This window comes from Carex rostrata, chromosome 19 (genome assembly GCF_964058835.1).
Source record: "Carex rostrata chromosome 19, lpCarRost1.2, whole genome shotgun sequence".
In the NCBI taxonomy this organism is placed as follows: domain Eukaryota; kingdom Viridiplantae; phylum Streptophyta; class Magnoliopsida; order Poales; family Cyperaceae; genus Carex; species Carex rostrata.
In genome coordinates this window covers 4,899,828-4,920,713 of record NC_135936.1, presented here as the reverse complement: position 1 = coordinate 4,920,713, position 20,886 = coordinate 4,899,828, and the positions used below count along the sequence as shown (strand labels likewise).

Below are 20,886 nucleotides of genomic sequence, written 5' to 3'. Positions count from 1 at the left end.
TACATAACTTCTCTTTCTATTTACTCCCCTCACGTTTAAAATACTCTTTATTTCTATCCAATTTGAAGATATTTAAGAGTTTTAAGTTTAATTTGAATTGTTATGTTTTTTTATTTCATGGATTTTATATGCGATTATTATATGTCATTGTCTTTTTTTTATTTCATGGATTTTACTTTCTGGATATGTTTTTTTTGTTATGGATTTTATATACTAAATTATTTATATTTTATTTATGTTTGTCACTTTTATTTGTAACTAGTTTTAATAAAAATAGTAAAAAGATATATAATAGATTTTCGATCAAAATTATAACCCGTCTAACCCACATAACCCGTAATAACTCGTATATAAAAAAATAGATGAGTTGGGTTATGGGTGGGTCAATTAAATTTTTTTTTTAATTTGGTGTAATCTGGTAGGATTCAAATTTTAATAGAATATCATCGATCCGTCCGTCGTACACCCCTAGCGGTAGGGGAATTCGTATCTTCTGAGATATCTCAAACTTTGCGTGACTTTATGGGAAATGCCAACCGTTTAAATACGTTCTACACGAATCTCAAAGCACATATAATACTGACCCCCTACATCACCCCCGAATAGGCACCGGACACGTCGGTCACGCAAAAGTTGAGATATCTCAGAGGATACGCACTCGCGGTAGGGGTGGGGGGGGGGGGGGGGGGGAGACGAGGGAGTTGTCTGGAAAAAATGTTTGTTAATGAAAGCACCAAAGAAATAGAAACGTGTAGATATTGGGAGAAGAAAAATGGCGCGTGCAGAAATAGTTAGTCATTTTCATGCCCGGGTAGTCAGTACTCAGTCTACGTAACATTCAAATTATAATTGTAACATAAAAAATGTATCTAAATTAAAAAAGGTCGAGTATGGGCGCCTTTGCAGAGCATTGTAACTACGATATGCAAATTAAGATGTTCGATTCGAATTTAGTTAGCATACTGAACTCGTTAGGGCATATAACATTTAAACTTGCTAAGCATTGTAATATACTAATGCAATAAAGTTGACTCAAGATACCATTACTTGCATTTTAAGATTATTATTTTGAAAAAAAAATTTTACTCTAGTATACCATACAGGTCTTTAATTTATAACGCTGGAAAGCACTTGCGTATATATGTAATTCTTAGCTTTAGTGTCATTTCAAGAACCAGAAGCTGTTGACTAATAATATTCCTCTTAAGTCATACATTATAGCGAAAAATGTTTATGGCGGTTCAAGAGATAAAAATAGCAATGTAGGAATTGTGCCCAAAGTATGTTTTTGATGTGATGAACCAACAAAAAAGAAGTGTCCCCGCTATGTGTTGGTTGTGGAGATATGGTTCGATATTCAAGAGATCAGTTATTTTACAATTTAAGAAGAAATCTTTCTCGTGTGCTTCGCACATAAAACATTAACACTAGATCTCTCAAGATAAGATAAGCCATAGAGATCCGTTCTCAAGCCCATACCGTTAATTTGTTTTAAAATATATGACCCAATTTAACAATAGCTTGTGCCTAAACCTAAAGGCTTCGAATTTTATAGGTTCCATATTATGCTTAGTTGTGTTTAGGTGGTCACGGGAAAAAAAATCAAGAGTAATGATTTTGGCTCCCACTGTTTGGTTTCGTAATTGTCCTCCTAACTGTCTAATTGATCTCTATTTCCAAATTATTTATGATCTGATCCATTTTCTAACGAACTTACAAAATCATTCGTCTACACTCGCCTTCTCCCCGATCAGACTGAAGTCTCTTCTCTGCCAACGATCAGGCAATTAGGTAAAATCGTTCTCTCCATCTCCTCCTCCGATCAATGGTGAGAGCAGGTGTTTCCACAGTGAAGAGAAAGAGTTGTCGCTGATTGAGAACTTTCCTCTCTTTTGGATATCCAAACCGGAACCGGTTCCAAATGGATTCAAGAAGGTTTCTCCAGTGAAGAGCAAATACACGTCACTGATTGAGAAGGTTTCTCCTCTCTTGCGGAGATGCGAACCCGATCTGTCGACTCGTGTTGAGAAAACCCAATCGGATCACTCCAGACCCAGATCTAATAAGGTTTTTCCTTTGAAGAGCAAAGAGACATCGGTGATTGAAAAGCTCTCTCCTCTCTTGCGGAGATATGAACCGAAATCATTTACTCGAGTTGAGAAAACCCAATCAAATCGCTCCAGACCCGAATCCGATAAGATTTCTCTAGTGAAGAGCAAAGAGACGTAGTTGATCAAGAAGGTAGATTCGAACTCAAACTGGTGCATATTTAATTTTCAGGTTCTAAAGCAAAGATTTAATTTTCAGGTTCTAAATGTTGGAACCCGAATTGGTGCATCGCTCGGACTATTGTATAAGGGTTGCAACTACTCTCTTCTCTTGCAATCTAGACACACTAGTAGTGTGTGGCAAATATCTTCAATTAGAGTGTTGTATTAGCGTTACAACTACCCTCTTATGTTGTCATCTAGAGACACTACTAGTGTGTTGCAAAGATATTCAATTGGAGGGTTGTCTGAGGGTTAAAACTACCTCCTCTCTTGCCATATGGAGACACTACTAGAGTGCTGCAAAGACCTTTAATTGGTGTGTTGTTTATGGTTACAACTACCCTCTTTTCTTACCCATACGAAAACACTACGAGAGTGCTATAAATACATTTAATTGGAGTGTTGTATTAGGGTTGTAACCACCTCTTCTCTTGCCATCGGGGGACACTACTAGTATGCTGGAAAGACCTTTAATTGGAGTGTTGTATTAGTGTTGCAACTACCATCTTCTCTTGCCATATAGAGACATAACAAGTGTGCTTCAAAGACCTTTAATTTGAATGTTGTATGAGGTTTGCAACTACTCTCTTCTCTAGCCATATGGAGACACTACTAGAGTGCTGTAAAGACCTTCAATTGGTGTGTTGTTTAGGGTTGCAACTACCCTCTTCTCTTGCCATATGAAGACAATACTGGAGTGCTATAAACAACTTCAATTGGAGTGTTGTATTAGGGTTGCAACCACCATCTTCTCTTTCCATCCGGGTACACTACTAGTTTGCTGCAAAGACCTACAATTGGTGTGTTGTATTCGGGTTGTAAATGGCCTATTATCTTCTCATACAAAGATACCACTCGAGTGCTCCAAGCACCTTCAATTGGAGTGTAATATTATGGTTGTAAATGCCATATTATCTTGCCATATGGAGATATTACTAGAATGCTCCAAACACGTTCAATTGGAGTGTTGTATTAGGGTTGTAAATGCCTATTATCTTGTTATATAAAGTCACTACTGGAGTGCTCCAAACAACTTCAATTGGAGTGTTGTTTTAGGGTTGTAAATGCCCTATTATCTTGCCATATGTAGCCATTCTTAGAATGCTCCAAACATTTCAATTGGAATGTTGTATTAGGGTTGTAAATGCCCTATTATCTTGCCATCTAGAGACACTACTCGAGTGCTCCAAACACCTTCAATTGGAGTGTTGTATTAGGGTTGTAAATACCCTATTACCTTGCTATATAGAGTCACTACTAGAGTGTGCCAAACACCTTCAATTGGAGTGTCATATTAGGGTTGTAAATGCCCAATTATCTTGCCATATAGAGACACTACTCGAGTGCACCAAACAACTTCAATTGGAGTGTTGTTTAAGGGTTGTAAATGCCCTATTATCTTGCCATTTGTAGACATTACTAGACTGCTCCAAACACTTCAATTGGACTGTTGTATTAGGGTTGTAAATGCCCTATTATCTTGCCATTTAGAGACACTACTCGAGTGCTCCAAATACCATCAATAGCAGTGTTGTATTAGGGTTGTAAATGCCTTATTATCTTCCAATATAGAGTCAGTACTAGATTGCTCCAAACACCTTCAATTGGAGTGTTGTATTAGGGTCGTAAATGCCTTATTATCTTGCCATCTAGCGACACTACACTTCTCTAGTGCACCAAACACCTTCAATTGGAGTCTCGTATTAGGGTTGTAAATACCCTATTATCTTGCCATCTGGAGACACTACTTGAGTGGTCCAAACACTTTCAATTGGAGTGTAGTATTAGGATTGTAAATGCCCTATTATCTTGCCATCTATAGACACTACTCGAGTGCTTCAAAAACCTTGAATTGGATTGTTGTATTAGGGTCGTAAATGCACTATTATCTTGCAATATAGAGTCACTACTAGATTGCTCCAAACACCTTCAATTAGAGTGTTGTATTAGGGTCATAAATGCCCTATTATCTTGCCATCTAGAGACACTACTCTAGTGCACCAAACATCTTCAATTGGAGTGTTGTATTAGGGTTGTAAATGCTCTATTATCTTGCCATCTGGAGACACTACTCGAGTGGTCCAAACACCTTTAATTGGAGTTTTGTATTAGGGTTCTAAATGCCCTATTATCTTGTTATATAGAGTCACTACTGGAGTGGTCCAAACACCTTCAAAAGGAGTGTTGTATTAGGGTCGTAAATGCCCTATTATCTTGCCATATGGATACAATACTCAAGTGCTCCAAATACCTTCAATTGGAGTATTGTATTAGGGTTGTAAATGCCATATAGAGAACTCACGCGAATGCTCCAGACACTTTCAATTGGAGTGATTTTTTGGGGTTGTAAATGCCCTATTATCTTGCTCTATAGAGGCACTACTAGAGTGCTCCAAACACCTTCATTTAGAGTGTTGTATTAGGGTTGTGAATGCCCTATTATCTTGCTATGTAGAGTCACTACTAGAATACTGCAAACACCTCCAATTCGAGTGTATTATTAAGGTTGAAAATGCCATATTATCTTGCCATCTAGACACACTACTCGACTGCTCCAAACACCTTCAATTGGAGTGTTGTATTACGGTTGTAAATGCCCAATTATCTTGTCATCTGGAGACACTACTAGTATGCTCCGAACACCTTCAATTGGAGTGTTGTATTCATGTTGTAAATAGCCTATTATCTTTCCATGTGGAGACACTACTCGAGTGCTCCAAACACCTTCAATTGGAGTGTTGTTTTAAGGTTGTAAATACAATATTATCTTGTCATATGGAGACACTACTGGAGTGCTTCAAACACCCTCAATTGCAGTGCCGTATTAGGGTTATAAATGACCTATTATCTTGCCATGTTGAGACACTACTCGAGTGCTCCAAACACCTTTAATTAGAATGTTGTATTAGGGTTGTAAATGCCCTATTATCTTGTTATATAGAGTCACTACTGGAGTGCTCCAAACAACTTCAATTGGAGGGTTGTTTTAGGGTTCTAAATGTCCTATTATCTTGCCATCTGTAGCCATTATTAGAATGCTCCAAACATTTCAATTGGACTGTTGTATTAGGGTTGTAAATGCCTTATTATCTTACCATTGAGAGACACTACTCGAGTGCTGTAAATACCATCAATTGGAGTGTTGTATTAGGGTTGTAAATGCCTTATTATCTTGCAATATAGAGTCACTAAGATAGCTTCAACACCTTCAATTGGAGTGTTGTATTAGGGTCGTAAATGCCCTATATCTTGCGATCTAGAGACACTACTCGATTGCTCCAAACACCTTCAATTAGAGTGTTGTATTAGAGTTGTAAATACCCTATTATCTTGCTATATAGAGTCACTACTAGAGTGCTCGAAACACCTTCAATTGGAGTGTCGTATTTGGGTTGTAAATGCCCTATTATCTTGCTATATAGAGACACTACTTGAGTGCACCAAACACCTTCAATTGGAGTGTCTTATTTGGGTTGTAAATGCCCTATTATCTTGCCATACAGAGACACTACTCGAGTGCACCAAACAACATAAATTGGAGTGTTGTTTTAGGGTTGTAAATGCCCCATTATCTTGCCATTTGTAGACATTACTAGACTGCTCCAAACACTTCAATTGGACTGTTGTTTTAGGGTTGTGAATGCCCTATTATCTTGCCATTTAGAGACACTACTTGAGTGCTCCAAATAACATGAATTGGAGTGCTGTATTAGGGTTGTAAATGCCTTATATTCTTGCAAAATAGAGTCAGTACTAGATTGCTCCAAACACCTTCAATTAGAGTGTTGTATTAGGTCGTAAATGCCCTATTATCTTGCCATCTGGCGACATTTCTCTAGTGCACCAAACACCTTCAATTGGAGTGTTGTATTTGGGTTGTAAATGCCCTATTAACTTGCCATATAGAGACACTACTCGAGTGCACCAAACACCTTCAATTGAAGTGTCTTATTTGGGTTGTAAATGCCCAATTATCTTTTTATATAGAGTCATTACTGGAGTGCTCCAAAAAACTTCAATTGGATTGTTGTTTTAGGGTTGTAAATGCCTTATTATCTTATCATTTGTAGCCATTATTAGAATGCTCCAAACACTTCAATTGGACTGTATTATTAGGGTTGTAAATGCCCTATTATCTTGCCATCTATACATACTACTCGAGTGCTCCAAACACCTTCAATTGAAGTGTTGTATTAGGGTTGTAAATGCCCAATTATCTTGTCATCTTGAGACACTACTAGTATGCTCGGAACACCTTCAACTGGAGTGTTGTATTCATATTGTAAATAGCCTATTATCTTGCCATCTGGAGACACTACTCGAGTGCTCCAAACACCTTCAATTGGAGTGTTGTTTTAAGGTTGTAATTGCAATATTATCTTGTCATATGGAGACACTACTCGAATGCTTCAAACACCTTCAATTGCAGTGCTGTATTAGGGTTATAAATGCCCGATTATCTTGCCATGTGGAGACTACTAGAGTGCTTCAAACATCTTTAATTAGAGTATTGTATTAGGGTTGTAAATACCCAATTATCTTGTTATATAGAGTCACTACTGGAGTGCTCCAAACAACTTCAATTGGAGTGTTGTTTTAGGGTTGTAAATGCCCTATTATCTTGCTATCTGTAGCCATTATTAGAATGCTCCAAACACTTCAATTGGACTGTTGTATTAGGGTTGTAAATGCCCTATTATCTTGTCATTTAGAGAGACTACTCGAGTGCTCCAAATACCATCAATTGGAGTGTTGTATTAGGGTTGTAAATGCCTTATTATCTTGCAATATAGAGTCAGTACTAGATTGCTCCAAACACCTTCAATTGGAGTGTTGTATTAGGGTCGTAAATATCCTATTATCTTGCCTTCTTGCGAAACTTCTCTAGTGCACCAAACACCTTCAATTGGAGTGTTATATTTGGGTTGGAAATATCCTATTATCTTGCCATCTGGAGACACTACTTGAGTGATCCAAACACTTTCAATTGGAGTGTAGTATTAGGGTTGTAAATGCCCTATTATATTGCCATCTAGAGACACTACTCGACTGCTCCAAACACCTTGAATTGGATTGTTGTATTAGGGTTCCTTATTATCTTGCAATATAGAGTCACTACTAGATTGCTCGAAACACCTTCAATTAAAGTGTTGTATTAGGGTTGTAAATGCCCTATTATCTTGCCATCTGGAGACACTACTCTAGTGCGCCAAACACCTTCAATTGGAGAGTTGTATTAGGGTTGTAAATGCTCTATTATCTTGCCATCTGGAGGCACTACTCAAGTGGTCCAAACACTTTTAATTGGAGTTTTGTATTAGGGTTGTAAATGCCCTATTATCTTGCCATCTAGAGACACTACTGGAGTGCTCCAAACACCTTCAATTGGAGTGTTGTATTAGGGTTGTAAATACCCTATTATCTTGCTATAAAGAGTCTCTACTGGAGTGGTCCAAAAACCTTCAATTGGAGTGTTAAATGCCCTATTATCTTGCCATATAGAGACACAACTCGAGTTTACCAAACAACTTCAATTGGAGTGTTGTTTTAGGGTTATAAATGCCCTATTATCTTGCCATTTATAGACATTACTAGACTGCTCCAAACACTTCAATTGGACTGTTGTATTAGGGTTGTAAATGCCCTATTATCTTGCCATTTAGAGACACTACTTGAGTGCTGCAAATACCATCAATTAGAGTGTTGTATTAGGGTTGTAAATGCCTTATTATCTTGCAATATAGAGTCAGTACTAGATTGCTCCACACACCTTCAATTGAAGTATTGTATTAGGGTCGTAAATGCCCTATTATCTTGCCATCTGGCGACACTTCTCTTGTGCACTAAACACCTTCAATTGGAGTGTTGTATTTGGGTTGTAAATCCTATTATCTTGCCATCTGGAGACACAACTTGAGTGGTCCAAACACTTTCAATTGGAGTGTAGTATTAGGGTTGTAAATGCCCTATTATATTGCCATCTAGAGACACTACTCGAGTGCTCCAAACACCTTGAATTGGATTGTTGTATTAGGGTTGTAAATGCCTTATTATCTTGCAATATAGAGTCACTACTAGATTGCTCCAAACACCTTTAATTAGAGTGTTGTATTAGGGTCGTAAATGCCCTATTATCTTGCAATCTGGAGACGCTACTCTAGTGCATGAAACACCTTCAATTGGAGTGTTGTATAAGGGTTGTAAATGCCCTATTATCTTGCCATCTGGAGACAGTACTAGTATGCTCCGAACACCTTCAATTGGAGTGTTGTATTCATGTTGTAAATATCCTATTATCTTGCCATCTGGAGACATTACTCGAGTGGTCCAAACACCTTCAATTGGAGTGTTGTTTTAAGGTTGTAAATGCCCTATTATCTTGTTATATAGAGACACTACTAGAGTGATTCAAACAGCTACAATTGGAGTGTAGCATTAGGGTTGTAAATGCCCAATTATTTTGCCTTCTGAAGACACTACTAGAGTACTCCAAACACCTTCAATTGGAGTGTTGTATTAGAGTTGTAAATGCCTTTTATCTTGCCATGTGGAGACACTACTCGAGTGCTCCAAACACGTTCAATTGGAGTGTTGTATTTATGTTGTAAATAGCCTATTATCTTGCCATGTGGAGACACTACTCGAGTGCACCAAACACGTTCAATTAGAGTGTTGTTTTAAGGTTGTAAATGCAATATTATCTTGTCATATGGAGACACTACTAGAGTGCTTCAAACACCCTTAATTGCAGTGTTGTACTAGGGTTATAAATGCCCTATTATCTTGTTATATAGAATCACTACTGGAGTGCTCCAAACAACTTCAATTGGAGTGTTGTTTTAGGGTTGTAAATGCCCTATTATCTTGCCATCTGTAGCCATTATTAGAATGCTCCAAACACTTAAATTGGACTGTTGTATTAGGGCTGTAAATGCCGTATTATCGTGCTATATAGAGTCACTACTCGAGTACTCTAAACACCTTCAATTGGAGTGTTGTATTAGAGTTGTAAATGCCCTATTATCTTTTCATCTTGAGATACTACTAGAGTGCTCCAAATACATTCAATTGGAGTGTTGTATTAGGGTTGTACATGCCTGATTATCTTGTCATTTGGAGACACTATTATTAGAGTGCTCCAAACACTTTCAATTGGAGTGTTGTATTTGGGTTCTTAATGCCCTATTATCTTGCCATCTGGAGACACTACTCGTGGGCTCCAAACACCTTCAATTGGAGTGTTTTTTTAGGGCTGTAAATGCCCCATTATCATGCTCTGTAGAGGCACTACTAGAATGCTCCCAGAACCTTCAATTGGAGTGTCGTATTAGGATTGTAAATGCCCTAGTATCTTGCCATATAGGGACACTACTAGAGTGCTCCTAATACCTTCAATTGGAGTGTCGTATTTGGGTTGTTAATGCCCTCTTGCCATCTGGAGACATTACTAGAGTGCTCCAAACACCTTTAGTTGGAGTGTTGTATTTGGGTTGTAAATGCCCTATTATCTTGCCATATGGGGACATTACTAGAGTCCTCCAAACACCTTCAATTGGAGTGTAGTATTAGAGTTGTCCATGCCTTATTGTCTTGCCTCCTGGCGACACCACGCGAGTGCTCCAAACACCTTCAATTGGAGTGTTTTTTTAGGGTTGTAAATGACCAATTCTCTTGTCATCTGGAGACACTATTAGAGTGCTCCAAACACCATCAATTGGATTGTTGTGTTATGGTTGTTAATGTCCAATTATCTTGCCATATGGAGACACCACTAGAGTGCTCCAAACACCATAAATTGGGGTGTTGTATTAGAGTTGTAATCGCCTTATTATCTTGCTATCTAGAGACAATACAAGAGTGATTCAAATACCTATAATTGGAGTGTAATATTAGGGTTGTTAATGCTTTATTATCTTGCCTTCTATAGGCACTACTAGAGTGCTTCAAACACCTTCAATTAGAGTGTTGTATTTGGGTCGTAAATGAGCTATTATCTTGCCATCTGGAGACACTACTAGAGTGCTCCAAATACTTTCAATTAGATTGTTGTATTAGGATTGTAAATGCCCAATTATCTTGCCATCTGGAGACACTACTCGAGTGCCCCAAACAACTTCAATTGGAGTGTTGTTTTAGGGTTGTAAATGCCATATTATTTTGCTATATAGAGTCATTACTAGAGTACTCCAAACACAATCAATTGGAGTGTTGTATTACAGTCGTAAATGACCCATTATCTCGCCATCTTGAGATACAACTAGAGTGCTCCAAACAGGTTCAATTGGAGTGTTGTATTATGGTTGTACATGCCTGATTATCTTGTCATTTGGAGACACTATTAGAGTGCTCCAAACACCTTCAATTGGAGTGTTGTATTTGGGTTGTTAATGTCCTATTATCTTGCCATCTGGAGACACTACTCATGAGCTCCAAACACCTTCAATTGGAGTGTTTTTTTAGGGTTGTAAATGCCCCATTATCATGCTCTGTAAAGGCACTACTAGAATGCTCCCAGAACCTTCAATTGGAGTGTCGTATTAGGATTGTAAATGCCCTAGTATCTTGCCATATAGAGACACTCCTAGAGTGCTCCTAATACCTTCAATTGGAGTGTCGTATTTGGGTTGTAAATGCCCTATTATCATGCCATCTGGAGACATTACTAGAGGGCTCCAAACACCTTCAGTTGGAGTGTTGTATTTGGGCTATAAATGACCTATTATCTTGCCATATGGAGACATTACTAGAGTGCTCCAAACACCTTCAATTGGAGTGTAGTATTAGGGTTGTAAATGCCTTGTTATCTTTCCATCTCGAGACACTACTAGAGTGCTCCAAACACGTTCAATTGGAGTATTGTATTAGGGTTGTAAATGCCTTGTTATCTTTTCATCTGGACACACTACTACAGTGCTCCAAACACCTTCAATTGGAGTGTTATTTTAGGGTTGTTAATGCCCTATTATCTTGCAATCTGGAGACACTACTCGTGGGCTCCAACCTTCAATTCGTGTGTTTTTTTAGGGTTGTAAAAGCCCTATTATCATTCTCTATAGAGGAACCACTAGAGTGCTCCAAAAACCTTCAATTGAAGTGTTGTATTAGGATTGTAAATGCCCTAGTATCTTGCCTTGTAGAGAAGGTACTAGAGTGCTCCTAACACCTTCAATTGGAGTGTTGTATTTGGGTTGTAAATGGGCAATTCTCTTGTCATCTGGGGACAATATTAGAGTGCTCCAAACACCTTCCATTGGAGTATTGTTTTTGGGTTGTAAATGCCCTATTATCTTCTTATATAGAGTTACTACTAGAGTGTTTGAAGCACCTTCAATTGGAGTGTTGTATTAGGGTTGTAAATGCCCTATTATTTTGTCATATATAGACAATACTAAAGTGCTCCAAACACCTTAAATCAGAGTGTTGTATTAGATTTGAAAATGCCCTTTTACCATGCCATCTGGAGACACAACTAGAGTGCTCCAAACACCTTCAATTGGAGTGTTGTATTTGCGTTGTAAATGCCCTTTTATCTTGCCATTTGGAGACATTAGTAGAGTGCTCCAAACATGTTCAATTTAACTGTTGTATTATGGTTGCATTTACCTTATTATCTTGCCATTTCGAGACACTACACGAGTGCTCAAAACACCTTCATTTGGAGTGTTTTTGTAGGCTTGTAAATGCCCTATTATCTTGCTCTATAAAGGCACAACTAGAGTGCTCAAAACACCTTCATTTGGAGTGATGTATTCGGGTTGTAAATGCAATATTATCTTGACATCTGGAGACACTACTAGTGTGCTCCAAACACTTTCAATTGCAGTTTTGTTTTAGGGTTTAAAATGCCCTATTATCCTGCCTTCTAGAGACACTATTAGAGTGCTCCAAACACCGTCAATTGGAGTTTGTTTTATGACTATAAATGCCCTATTATCCTGCCTTCTAGAGACACTACTCAAGTCCTCCAAACATCTTCAATTGGAGTGTGGTATTAGGGATGTAAATGCCCGATTATCTTGTCATATAGAGACAATACTAGAGTGCTCCAAACACCTTCAATTGGAATGTTGTATTAGGGTTGTAAACACCTTTTAATCTTGCCATATAGAGACACTACTAGAGTGCAGCAAATGCCTTTTAAATATCGTATTATCTTGCTATATAGAATCACTACTTGGGTGCTCCAAATATCTTTAATTGGAGTAAAGTATTGGGGTTGCCTCAATTGCAGTGCTGTATTAGGATTGTAAATGCCCTATTATCTTTCCATCTCGAGACAATGCTCGAGTGCTTCAAACACCTTCAATTGGAGTATTGTAAGGCCATATTATCTTTCTATATAGAATCACTACTGGAGTGGTCCAAACACCTTCAATTGGAGTGTTGTATAAGGGTCGTAAATGCCCTATATTATCTTGCCATTTGGAGACACTAGTCGAGTGCTACAAACAACTTCAATTGTTGTGTTTTTAGGGTTGTAAATGCCCTATTATCTTACTCTATATATACACTACTGGAGTGGTCCAAACACCTTCATTTGGTACTAGGGTTGCAAATGCCCTATTATCTTGCTATATAGAGTCACTACTAGAGTGCTCCAAACAACTTCAAATGGAGTGTTGTATTCGGGTTGTAAATGTCCTATTATTTTTCCATATAGAGACACTACTGGAGTGCTCCAAACACATTGAATTGGAGTGTTGTCTTATGGTTGTATATGCCCTGTTACCTTGCCATCTAGAGAGACTACTAGAGTGCTTCAAACACCTTCAATTGGAGTGTTGTATTAGGGATGTAAATGACTAATTATATTGCCAAATGGAGACACTACTAGAGTGCTCCAAACACCTTCAATTGGGCTGCTGTATTAGGGTTGTAAACTCTCTATTATCTTGCCATCTAGAGACACTACTAGAGTGAATCAAACACCTAAAATTGGAGTGTAGTATTAGGGTTGTAGATGCCTTATTATCTTGTCATCTAAAGACACTACTAGAGTGTTTCAAACACGTTCAATTGGAGAGTTGTATTAGGGTCGTAAATGCGCTATTATCTTTCCATCTGGAGACACTACTTGAGCTCTCCAAACACTTTTAATTGGAGTGTTGTATTAGGGTTGTAAATGCCCAATTATCTTGCCATCTGGAGACACTACTTGAGTGCCCAAAACAACTTCAATTGAAGTGTTGTTTTAGGGTTGTAAATGCACTATTATATGGACATCTAGAGACACTACTGGAGTGCTCCAAACACCTTCAATTGGAGTGTTGTATTAGGGTTGTAAATACCCTATTATCTTGCTATATCATTACTAGAGTGCTTCAAGCACCGTCAATGAGAGTGTTGTATTAGGGTTTTAAATGCCCTATTATCTTGTCACATAGAGACACAACTAGGGTGGTCAAAACACCTTAAACTGGAGTGTTTTACAAGGGTTGTAAACGCCCTTTTACCTTGCCATCTGCAGACACAACTAGAGTGCTCCAAGCACCTTAAATTTGAGTGTTGTATTATAATCGTACGCTATTATCTTGGTATATAGAGTCACTACTAGAGTGTTTCAAGCACCTTCAATGGGAGTGTTGTATTAGAATTGTAAATGCCCTATTATATTGCCATATAAAGACACAACTAGAGTGCTCCAAACACCTTAAATTGGAGTGTTGTATAAGAGTTGAAAACGCCCTTTTACCATGCCATCTGGAAACACAACTAGAGTGGTCCAAACACCTTCAATTGGAGCGTTATATAAGGGTTGTAAATGCCCTATTATCTTGTCATCTGCAGACACTACTAGAGTGCTCAAAACAACTACAATTGGAGTGTACGATTAGGGCTATAAATGCCCTATTATTTTGCCATATAGTGACACTACTAGAGTGCTCGGAACAACTACAATTGGAGTGTTGTATTAGGGTTGTAAATATCCTATTATCTTGCCATCTAGAGACACCACTCAAGTGCTGCAAACACCTTCAATTGGAGTGTTATATAAGGGTTATAAATGCCCTATTATCTTGTCATCTGCAGACACTACTTGAGTGCTCCAAACACCTTCAACTGGGGTGTACGATTAGGGTTGTAAATGACATATTATCTTGCCATATAGTGACACTACTAGAGTGCTCCAAACACCTTCAATTAGAGTGTAGTATTAGGGTGGTAAATGCCCTATTATCTTGTCATTTGGAGACACTACGCGAGTGCTCTAAAAATCGTTAATTGGAGTGTTGTATTAGGGTTGTAAATGCCCTATTATCTTGCCATATAGTGACACTACTAGAGTCCTCCAAACACCATGAATTGGAGTTTGTTTTAGGGTTGTAAATGCCACATATTATCTTGCTATATAGAGTCACTACTAGAGTGCTCCAAACACATTCAATTGGAGTGTTGTATTAGGGTTGTAAATGCCTTATTATCTTGTCATCTGGAAACAATACTAGAGTGATCCCAACACTTTCAATTGAGATGTTGTATAAGGGTTGTAAATGTCCTATTATCATGCTATATATAGTCATTACTAGAGTGCTTCAAGCATTGTCAATGGGAGTGTTGTATTAGGGTTTTAAATGCCCTATTATCTTGTCATATAGAGACACGACTAGGGTGGTCCAAACACCTTAAATTGGAGTGTTGTATTTGGGTTGAAAATTTCATATTATCTTGCCATCTAGAGACACTAGTCGAGTGCTCAAAACAAGTTCAATTGGAGTGTTGTATTAGGGTCGTAAATGACCTATTAGCTTGCCATCTGGAGACACTACTATTGTACTCCAAAGACTTTCAATTGGAGTGTGTTTTTAGGGTTGAAAATGTCCTATTATCTTGCTCTATATAGACACTACTAGAGTGGTCCAAACACCTTCATTTGGTATTAGGGTTGCAAATGTCCTATTATCTCCCCTACCTTATTAAGGAGCTTAATGTCTAGATCCTGCAAAGGTCCTGATTTACTGTTTTTTTTTCGGATTGAATCTGAGCCATCTAAACAAACAATCTGCCTTCCTTTGATTAAATACATCCTTTATACGTGTAGAAGTCCAAAATTAGTTAAAATTGTACCCGTTACACGTACCGCTACATGTATTATCACAGGTATTTTGATTCTGCACCGTCGGATTTCAATCAAAAATCGTGCAAATTAATCTACGATGCCTAAATTTTTTCGCTTGAGCGCTGCGCTTCTCCCAGCAAATTATCTCTGTGCCCCCCTCCCTCCCCGATCCCTTCTTCCGAAGAAAAAAAGAGAGAAAACCCTAATCGCCTCAGATCTCCGCCACTCCGCCTTCGTTCACCGTCTCTCTCAAAGCACTGGGAGAATATCAGATAACTGTCCCGCTCCTCTACCATACCTCAGCATCTACCCCAAGGCCCCAACGTCTCCTCTCCGCTCAGCTCACCTACCCATCTAGAATCCCTCTTCTCACCAAACCCATAAATCTTGAGAGATACTCACAAAGAGAAAAGAGAGACTGAGGCGGGAGATAAAGACAAAGAGAGAGCAGAGAGATGGAGATGACGCAAGGCGAAATCATCTCGATCGCCGTGGCAGTGGCGGCGGTTGGTGCGGTCGCTGCCTTCTACTTCTACAGCAACAAGAAGCAGAAAGGTTCGTCTTTCTCTAGGTCAATATTGTCTGATGAATAATCGATCTGTTCTGTATGCAATTCCTATCGTGTTGATTGATTTGATTCGATTTGAGTTGCTTTTTGTTTGGTCCTATCTTGTATGCAATTCCTATCGTGTTGATTAGATATCTCAATCTTTTCTATTTATTTTTACGAAATTCTGCCATTTTTCTTCATTTTGTAGCAAATCTATAAGTGGCCACGATTTTGTTATTTCCAATAATATAGTGAAAATTATTTGTCTGACTTTTAATTGAATTCTGAATTGTTATAAGAATCAGTAGGTACAAATTAACTGCAAAAGTTTCAATTTTAATCAGGTTAGAGTTGGTAAGATCAAGGATAATGGCAGAGCAAACACAAAGAAAATTGGGTCTCATGGTGAAAGTGTCCACACTCCACAAAATAGCAATTGAACCCGGTAGCTCACATGCATTCTACAGCTGCAGTGAAGATGGGTTAGTTCAACATGTACATGTTTTTAGCATCTGATTTTCTTTGCTACTCTCTTTAAATTATCTGCATTTTAAGGCTCTAAATTCAATTAATGTATATAAGCTAAAGTTATTCCTTGGATGTGTTGAGTGATAATATTGCTATATAGATTCAGAAGCTTATTGCTTGTGTTTTTATTGGAAAGAATTCTAGCCAGTCCGAATTGAATTCAAGTGATGAGGTTATATAGGATCTAGATGCCACTATAATAAATTTATGTTTTTTTTATGAGACTATTTATGTATGTCATGTTATCAAAGGATTTTTTATAAAAAAGTTTGATTATGTACCAGTTCAGTTATGAACCCAGAAAGGACAATTATGGTATTTGCTATCTTTTTGGTACCATGCTGTTACGAGGTGTTATAAAGGGCAATCCAGTTATGTATGTAAACCGTCTGATCAGAATGCAGTGAAGATAGGTACTAAATTCTGAATACTTTATAATTGGATGAACCGAGGACTAAATAGTAAACTATATTTTTTTTAGGAGGGGTAGTAGGAAATTATGAAAGAAGTTCAATCTCTTACCAGCAAATACAAGGAACCAAGCTCTAATGCCAATCCAGTGAGGCACTGTTTTCTTTACATTTTCTTTTAGTTAAATGTTTAGATGTTTTCTGTTTTTCAATTTTAGGTACTAATTGTTTCAACTTTGCAGAAATTGCAACATCTAATTTTGGATAAACTTTTCATGTGGTCTCTAGCTTGTGTTGTCTCGGTGCCTCTACACTGGATTTCTCCCTATACTTTTTGGGTATGGCTTCTTTTCAATCTACTCTTATTCTATTTAACCTCTTTTGTGATCAATTTAAATTAATTTATGTGATGTATTTTCTCCAATAGAGCTGGCACGGTCAATTGGATAGACAAATGACTTTGTTAATGGCTTTCTGTGATAACATTGGAAATTGTATCAAGGTAAATCGATAATCATTGAAGAACATAATTTCAGATGGTTCTTATTTATAGTATTTTTTTTCTTTGTTGTTGGTTTAAGTTTGATTTTTTTTTTCTAATATATATATAATTTGGTATTTGTGCCTCGGTCGAGCTCCTGTTAGGAGATTGACAGCTGTGATTGTCCCTAAACCCTCAAAATTGATTGTCCCATCTTAGTTTGGTTTACTTTCTATGTTTTTTAGATATTTTCTACACTATGTTGTGACAAGTGGAGGCCCTATTGATGCAATAACTACAGCTGTGATGTGTGCCACTGTTTTCTCGCTTGTATTGTTGGTTGGCATTGGTGAGTACAACAGTTCTTCCAATATTTCACTTTCAAAATTTTTGAGAAGTAGGGGACTGTCTTATTGCCTTGGAGGCTGATACTAGGTTTCTCAGAGCTCGTGTTAGAGCTGCAAAGTAAGTGCGTAATAATTTGGGGAACACGCCTGGTTTGGAACAAATCACAAAATTGTGCCTAGAAAATTCATGTGGAACCTATTACATCTTTGATCTTAATTTGAAAGAAGGGATACACCGAAAGAAATTGGTAGGGGGGGTGAGATAAGTTTGGAAGAACAGAAAATTCATGTGTGCCCCAGAAATAAAAAAAGGTTAATAAACAGATAATAAAGAAAAAAAGGTAACTGTGGGTAAAGAAGGGCCTGCAAAAGATGCTTTTAATTATTAACGGTGTGATGATATTTCTCATTCTTGATGGGGGACACTTAAGTTACATTATAAAGGAAGGAAAAGACTTGCATTTAGTGTTTAGTATTTTTTTTCTTTGGGAGCACCATTATACTGTCTCATGTTGTGTATTTGTAACGAAAGGGTATTAACGTACTTCTACTTCCAGTTGTTTTCTTGCTTTAGGGGAGGTTGATGAGGCAATCAAGTACTACAACCAGTTGTTTGCTTCCATGGAACTGATCGACAAGCTAGAGGTTTCCAGGCAGGGTCCGTTGGCTTTGGGTCAGTGTCCTTTATGGGAGACATGGACATTGACATTGTCTTGAGGACAATCGTCTTACAGGATCCTGTCTTAACACCCTGTTCTCCTACAGGGATGCAAAGCAGCGACAAGAATGGTTGGCACACATACAAGTACGGTTTTAAAATTATTTCTCAGGTTTTGCGTTGGGTGGTAATAGTATTACAATTAAGACATATTTTTATAACAAGTTGAAAGCTTGGTCGATTTACTGTTATTATGTGTTGCAAGCAAATAACTGGCAATTTTAATGTTGGATGGTCTAGCTGTATAGAAAGAGGTACTTAAATACATTAATCGACAACAAGGGTTGATCTTGCCATTATGTCAAATGGCTTTGACTCACTGCAGTTGTTTCTTTTTTTTATTATTTTTTTCTTCTATTTTTTTCTTCTAAAATTTAAACTTGACCTTATTAATATTTGTTAATTTATATCCATGGGGAGAAAGGCCCTTCACTCTTTAGCAAAGCAAATGCCTCTCTTCTGCTCTTTTTCATGGTTCATGCAATCCATGTTTACTTTTTTTTCTGTGCTTCGACATCTGTTTATTTATGCCTTTGTCTTGCGCACCAACTGTTTGTATTTTGGCCTAAGAGAACCATAATGTCTATACACCAATATATAATCTCAGTGTTGTTGGATTTCTCCATGCCGTTGGATTTTTTTAATATTTGAAAGCAATTAATTTCCCTTTTAGCAACACTGATTATCTTCCCATGTAATAATACTGATTTTGTTACTAATAACTCATCTATTATTGTCCAAATTAACATATAATAACCTGGACTCATCAATTTTATATATTTGGTATTCCCATGTTACAATGACCTTTGCACATTTGTTTGGTAAATAATTTAGTTTATTTAATTTATGCGCAGTTCAGCTTGAAGTTCAGAGATACCGAACAATTCCAGATGTGCGTTTATTTGTCTAATAGTTTTACTTTCATTTGAATTATCATTTCAACACGTTTCCATTTCACTTTGTCCTTTATTATAGTTTTGTATCTTTTATTATGAGTATATTAATTTAAAAAAAGAGTATATTATGTAATATGGATAATGATATGTTTCTTTCATTCTCTACTTAAAAAATAATTGGGTTCCTATATTAGTTACAAATAAAAAAAAATAGAATCTATCTTAAGAGGTTTGATTATGAAAATTAACTCTGTATAAAAAAAAATTACAAAATAAGGCATATTAATAGATTTTCAATGAGACTTGAAAGCAACATAGACACAAATGAAAATTACTATACTTAAGGTGCTATATTTTTATTTTATTTTTTGGGTTCAAATATGGATCTAGGTGAAAATCAGCTATACCTTACTCATCTCCCAACACGTAGGCAAAATTAGTTTCAATCAGTTTCAATCGAAATCAAATACTTTAGTAAATTAGGTTTTCTAAAGTTATTACATTCAATGATATTTATTTTCTCTATTTTTTTATGAAAAAAAATACTTTAGTAAATTATGTTTTCTACTACATAATTTGCTCCCGTTGCTGTGCACGGGCACGATTACTAGTCTTGCTATGTGGGGTCACTACTAGAATACTCCAAGCACCTCCAATTTGAGTATAGTATTAGGGTTGTAAATGCCTTATTATCTTGCCATATAGACACACTACTCGAGTGCTCTAAACACCTTCAATTGGAGTGCTTTATTTGGGTTGTTAATGCCCTATTATTTTGTCATCTGGAGACATTACTAGAGTGCTCCAAAAACCTTCAATTGGAGTGTAGTATTAGGGTTGTAAATGCCCAATTATCTTGCCATCTATAGACACTACTCGAGTGCTCCAAACATCTTCAATTGGAGTGTTGTATTAGGGTTGTAAATGCCCTATTATCTTGCCATCTGGTGACACTACTCGAGTGGTACAGACAACTTCAATTGGAGTAATGCCCTACTATCTTGTCCTCTGGAGACACTACTCGAGTGCTCCAAGCACTTTCAACTGGAGTGTTGTATTAGGGTTGTACATGCCCTATTATCTTGCCATCTGGAGACACTATTAGAGTGCTGCAACCACCTCCAATTGGAGTGTTTTATTTGGGTTGTAATTGCCATATTATCTTGCTATCTGGAAACATTACTAGAGTGCTCCAAACACCTTCAATTAGAGTGTAGTATATTAGTGTTGAAAATGCCATATTATCTTGCCATCTAGAGACACTAGTTGAGTGCTCAAAACACCTTCAACTGGAATGTTGTATTAGGGTCGTCAATGACCTATTAGTTTGCCATCTGTAGACACTACTATAGTACTCCAAATACTTTCAATTGGAGTGTTTTTTTAGAGTTGTAAATGCCCTATTATCATGCTCTATAAAGGCACTACAAGAGTGCTCCAAACACCTTTATTTGGAGTGTTGTATTAGGGTTGCAAATGCCCTATTATCTTGCTATGTAGGGTCACTACTAGAATAGTCCAACCATCTCCAATTCGAGTATAGTATTAGGGTTCTAAATGCCTTATTATCTTGCCATCTAGACACAGTACTCGAGTGCTCTAAACAGGAGTGTTTTTTTTGGGTTGTTA

At 37.3% G+C, this 20,886-nt stretch overlaps 1 long non-coding RNA gene across 1 annotated transcript; it reads left to right on the top strand.

Moving 5' to 3' along the window:
• Positions 1-17,521: 17,521 nt before the first annotated feature.
• On the top strand, positions 17,522-19,382 carry LOC144571830 (uncharacterized). Its single transcript, XR_013517588.1, has 3 exons — positions 17,522-17,761; positions 18,201-18,448; positions 19,216-19,382. It is a non-coding gene; the product is annotated as an uncharacterized LOC144571830 (long non-coding RNA).
• The last annotated feature ends 1,504 nt before the right edge of the window (positions 19,383-20,886 follow it).